The following is a 5,560-nucleotide window of genomic DNA, read 5'->3' on the forward strand; positions in this document are numbered from 1 at the left end:
TGAACTACACAGGTTGGCAGTATGACTGAGCAGCCAGGCCTATCTCAAGAGGGATAACTGTGAGCTGTACAAATGAAATCTGTAAATACAAGTAGCCAAGTGACACTTACATTGAAGGTTTCAGTTATAAAGTTATTTATTTAACTAACATTTTTTTAATAAGCGTTCTTTAGAAAGGCAATTCATGTAACAATGTAAATATACTTTTAAAATGTCTTTTCAGAATCAGAGCAAGTTAGTGGATAATCTTTGGATATGCTTCATACACAATTGCTACACCATGGGGTGACTTCAATCACAAGGACAGTAATGGCATTTATATATCACACTTGCAGATTCTGAGGTTGCAGAAAGGAAAGGTTTAAGGAAGGAAAAAGGTTAAACAGATTCTCAGTATATGGGAGGACAAATAAATCTTCCAATGAAATCTAGACAAGCCTTTCCCAGCAGTAACAGTCTAAAACATGTTACCACCTATGAGGGACAAACCATGCCAAAGTCAGTGGGCTAGAAGAGTCTGCAGGGACCCAGGACAGCCAAAGTCAATTTGAAACAGTCTATGGAGCTGAGGCACTTCTTAGAATCAAAATGCCTTGCACAAAGTTAGAGAGTTTGTTAGAAAATCACTTGTAGGGTCGCAAGCTGTGAAAACAGAGTTGGAATAAACTCTAAATGTAAGCCACTGCAATTCCCAACTGAGAAAAGCAAGACTACAAGAAAGTGAGGCAAGTACCCCAAGTCTAAACAGTACCTTTGGTTTGAAGAAGAGTGTTCCAGCTGGCTTCTGTCCTGCTACAGCGTTGCAGACCCCGTATTCCTGAGCCTTAGTCTTGGGGACAAGAGGGAGGACATCTGTAGGGCTCCTGCGGTGTTACTTGCGGCTACGGGCTCTTTTCCGTTCAGCGGCACTTTGTGGGTTTCAGCGCTTAGTAAACAGCACTGTTGCGGATCTCTGGTACCGGTTGGGCTTCCTTCACTCCTTGGGTCTGGTGAGCGGACTCTAGCTCTGGTCGTCCTGCTTCTGGAGGGTCCTTAGGAGACTCCTGGCGCTTCTAGCCGGATTTCAGACGTTTCACTCGACTATGGATTACTCGACCCCTGGCACTTGGTTCTTGCAGCAATGAAAAAGTACAGCCAGACAGGGAAGATGGTCCAGTGGAGTTCGTCTCTGGGTTAGTTGGTCCCACTAACCCGAGGGGAGAAGTCCATTCCGGAGCTTCTCTGTCTGAAAAGGGAGTTTCAGCACAACAGCAGGGCTTCACTGGGCAATTCAAAGGTCCAGGAGGATGTAGCAAGCTTAGTTTGCGGTTTCTTAGTCGGGTGTTTCTCCCAGTGGTCGACTGCCTCTAGTCCCAAAACGCTCGACTTTTAAGCAGGTTTCTCCCATTCATGCACAGCCTAGGATGTTAATCACACATCAGGGTCGCTGTCCTGAAACGACAGCCAGCCAGGCAGCCATTCAGGACTGGTTGCATTCAGGTATCCCTAGAGACAAAGGACAGGGGAGTTTCGGTACCCTCCCTCACATCCTGTCCTTCGAGACACACTGGAGCCAGAGGCGGGACTCAGGGCTGAAGTGTGCCAACAACAAGACAAACAAAGGGCTTCAATCTGTTTGACGCACAGAGTAAAACCCAAGAAAGACCTCACAAACAGAAAATGGCAAAAAAAGAAGACAGGGGCCGTTTTGATAAAATGGTCACCCCTGGGTGCTATACTGCAGCTGAGGGTTCAGCCTGCGGTAGAAAAACAGAATGGTAGAAAAAATTAAACCACTGCCACTAGTCATTTAAAAGTAGGGAGGGCAACATACAAATGTTACCTGAGAATGTAGGATAAAGGGCTACTAGGTAACCCCCCAGCACTCCCCATAAAATGGTGTGTGCTGGACCCACAAAGAGAAAAGGTAAAGTCATTTTCACTTTACTATTCTTGGGAGCAGTAGTTATTTTAAACCTTATGAGAAATCTAAAGGATTTCTCAGTGACACAGCACTGAAGTTGATGTGCGTCACCATACAAAAAGTAGATGCATATGGAGTTTGTCAGACTCCCGAAACAGTGAAAACACATAATCCAAAAAGGTCAAAACACATGATGCAGTGGGAAAAGGGTCTCACTCACGCCAGGGTTAAAATTAAAAAGTCCTAGAGCTGGGGGTCTCTAAGGTTGAAGGGAATTAGAACAGAAATGAGAATTCTCCTTAACATGACTGCACCAATATATGCCAGTATTCACATGCACTCCTTCACACAATATTCACGTTTGCTTTGCGCAAAATCCAATAATCAACAACCATAACGAAAAGTACCTCCAGGATAAAAAAAATTTTTTTTAAAAAAATACATTAAAAAAATCAAAAGAAAAAGGATCCAAAAAAGAAAGAAGCAATAAACAAACGGAACCACAAAATCCTATCAACTACCCACAACCTACCGAATACAAGCAACAACAAACCAAACAGCAAAGACTAAACCCAAAAGACCATGAAAAACACCAATCGAAAGAGGACGCCCACTAAGGAACACAACCCACGCATCATGCCTCGCCACAAGAAAGACAAAGAAGCCAGAAAAGACAATAGAAATAATAAGGAATCCCAAACCACTCGGGAAGGCACGGACCAGAATGATCCCACAACCCCAAAAATCTCAACAAACATCTGAGATGGCCCAAGGAGTCATGCAAATAACAGAGCAAAGACAGACTACAATGCTCGCCACCTGTCAACATACGACAACGTGGTAAACAAAAACAGTACAGCAAAAATGAACCGACAGCCAACAAGCTTCACAATTACAGACCCAACCAGGACACCAAACGGATGACAACTAATAAACCATCCCAACCCGGTCTCCACCATGGACAATACCCCAACCAGAACAAGAAACAAATTGGAAACCATCCCACTCACTCTACACCCCCTATATCACCAAGACTTGAACAACAGAGGGGTAGCAACCCTATTTACCACCCGGAAATGAACCAACCCAGACATAAACCTTATCGGTCTACTCGACAAAGACTGACCAACAAAGAACCACCCCACCCAAAAGACTCAACAGGGAAAACCCCACCTGGAATAGAAACCCAACCAACAACACACTGGTAAGAACAAGCAATACTAACACCACCACAAAGGGGAAATCCAGCAAACTACACTGCAGCCTCCTCAACATTAGATCCATGGCAAAACATCAGAAACCAATGACCTCCTAAGCGAAGGAGGCACAGACGTGCTCTTCCTTACAGAAACCTGGCTGAGACAACTATAAAGCCATCGCGAATGAAGCAATACCCGACAATTATAAATTAATTCATGCCAACAGAGAAAACCGAAGGAGGTGGAATCGCAATTATACACAAAAAAACACACCTGAGCATCTCGAATCATCACAACCAACGCGGAAGACTATGAATCCCTCCTAATCAAGATAGAACTCAATGACCAATCCAACATAGTATTCCTCCTCATCTACAGATCATCTTCTTACAACCCCAACTTTGCAACAAAACTAGCAGACAAGGCCACCATGCTATCAACCCACCACGGCAACCTAGGTGAAAGAGATCCCACCAATACAAACATAGATACAACAGAAGACAGACAACAATTGGATCACCAAGGCCATTGACCAATTAGCACCAGCTAAAACATTCAAAGCAACACCACCAAAAAAAAACTGGCAGCAAAATGGATCACAGAAGAACTGAAAAAACAACCGCAAAATGGAGAGAACAATACACCAGACAAGATTAAATAAAATACCAAAGACAACTCAAACTGTACAAAGCAACAGTCCTCAAAGCAAAAAAACAAAAGAATAAAAAAAATAAACTACTACGCCACAAGAATCGGCAAACAATTCATAGAAAGAACTCCATCACCCCTACACAAACACTTTGTGACAGTCACTTAAACCAGGGCAGGATCTGTGTAGCAGCTGCACAGCAGTTACTGCGTCTGCGAGCCTTAGCCTGCGCAGTTAGTCACTTACACCAGAGCAGGGTCTGTGTAGCAGCTGCACAGCAGTCACTGCCTCTGCTAGCCTCAGCTTGTGCAGGTATTATTAGATATGTAGTCTCTTACACCAGAGCACGGTCTGTGTAGTAGCTGCACAGCAGTTACTGCGTCTGCGAGCCTTAGCCTGCGCAGTTAGTCACTTACACCAGAGCAGGGTCTGTGTAGCAGCTGCACAGCAGTCACGGCCTCTGCGAGCCTTAGCCTTTGCAGGTATTATTAGATATGTAGTCACTTACACCAGAGCACGGTCTGTGTAGTAGCTGCACAATAGTTACCGTGTCTGCGAGCATTATCCTGCATCTGCGAGCATTATCTGGCACAGGTATTATATATATATATATATATATATAAAAAACTTACACCAAGAGCAGGGTTTGTGTAATAGCTGCACAGCAGTTAGTGCGCCTGCGAGCCTTAGCCTGCGCAGGTATGATATATTTAGTCACTAACATCAGAGCACGGTCTGTGTAGTAGCAGCACAGCAGTTACTGTGTATGCAAGCATTGGCCTGCGCAAGTATTATTATATATGTACAGGGTCTGTGTAGTAGCTGCACAGCAGTTACTGCGCCTGCGAGCATTAGCCTGTGCAGGTATTATTAGATATGTAGTCACTTACACCAAAGCACAGTCTGTGTAGTAGCTGCACAGCAGTTACTGTGTCTGCGAGCATTATCCAGCGCAGGTATTATTAGATATGTTGTCACTTACACCAGAGCACAGTCTGTGTAGTAGCTGCACAGCAGTTACTGTGTCAGCGCAGGTATTATTAGATATGTAGTCACTTACACCAGAGCACGGTCTGTGTAGTAGCTGCACAGGAGTTACTGCATCTGCGAGCCTTAGCCTGTGCAGGTACTATTATATATGTATAGGGACTGTGTAGTAGCTGCACAGCAGTTACTGCCTCTGCAGGCATTGCAGAGCCTGAACCGTAGCGTAAATGAGCTTCGGAGCAGCTACTGTGTCTATACCAACAACAGGCTGTCCCGTGTAATTTCAAAACCAGAAGTTTAGATAACCACGTACTTACAATATTTAATTTCAACAAGTGATAAATGCAACACAAGGAATTACAGCTTCAACGTGCACTCCTAGAGGTTTCAAAGGGGCTCCTCTTAACAATTTAACAATACATGCCAAACCTCCCGATTTAGGAGGGAAACTCCCGATTTTTCGGACGTAATCTCCCGCACATGTGGGTTGAAATGTTGGTAGGCATGCATGCAAAGGGATAAGAACGTCTAAGTTGATGGATGCTAAAAGAAATGCATATAAAATTCACTGCAAAAGCTGGATCGCATGCTTTCACCTGATGCTGCCTGGAAACGAGACACAAGCGTTTCGTAAAGGGTAGTTTTCTAGTTCCCGCTCGAGAAACCGACAACAGCAACACTCCGCCTTCACTTCATCACGTGGGCTGCTCTGCGTCACGTGGGTTTCAGCGTCCGCTTCATCACGTGGCCTGCTCTGCGTCACGTGGGTTTCAGCGTCCGCTTCATCACGTGGCCTGCTCTGCGTCACGTGGGTTTCAACGG

At 44.7% G+C, this 5,560-nt stretch overlaps 1 protein-coding gene across 1 annotated transcript in view; it reads right to left on the reverse strand.

Annotated features, from left to right (window-relative positions):
- The window catches only part of LIG1 (DNA ligase 1), an 876,776-nt gene extending 871,311 nt beyond the window's left edge, over positions 1-5,465 (reverse strand). Inside the window, exon 1 of the mRNA XM_069637540.1 lies at positions 5,335-5,465. The gene's annotated coding sequence lies outside the window, so the exon portion shown is untranslated. The remainder of the gene's footprint in view (positions 1-5,334) is intronic.
- Positions 5,466-5,560: the final 95 nt, after the last annotated feature.

This window comes from Ambystoma mexicanum, chromosome 1q (assembly GCF_040938575.1).
Source record: "Ambystoma mexicanum isolate Mex_15411 chromosome 1q, UKY_AmexF1_1, whole genome shotgun sequence".
NCBI lineage: Eukaryota > Metazoa > Chordata > Amphibia > Caudata > Ambystomatidae > Ambystoma > Ambystoma mexicanum.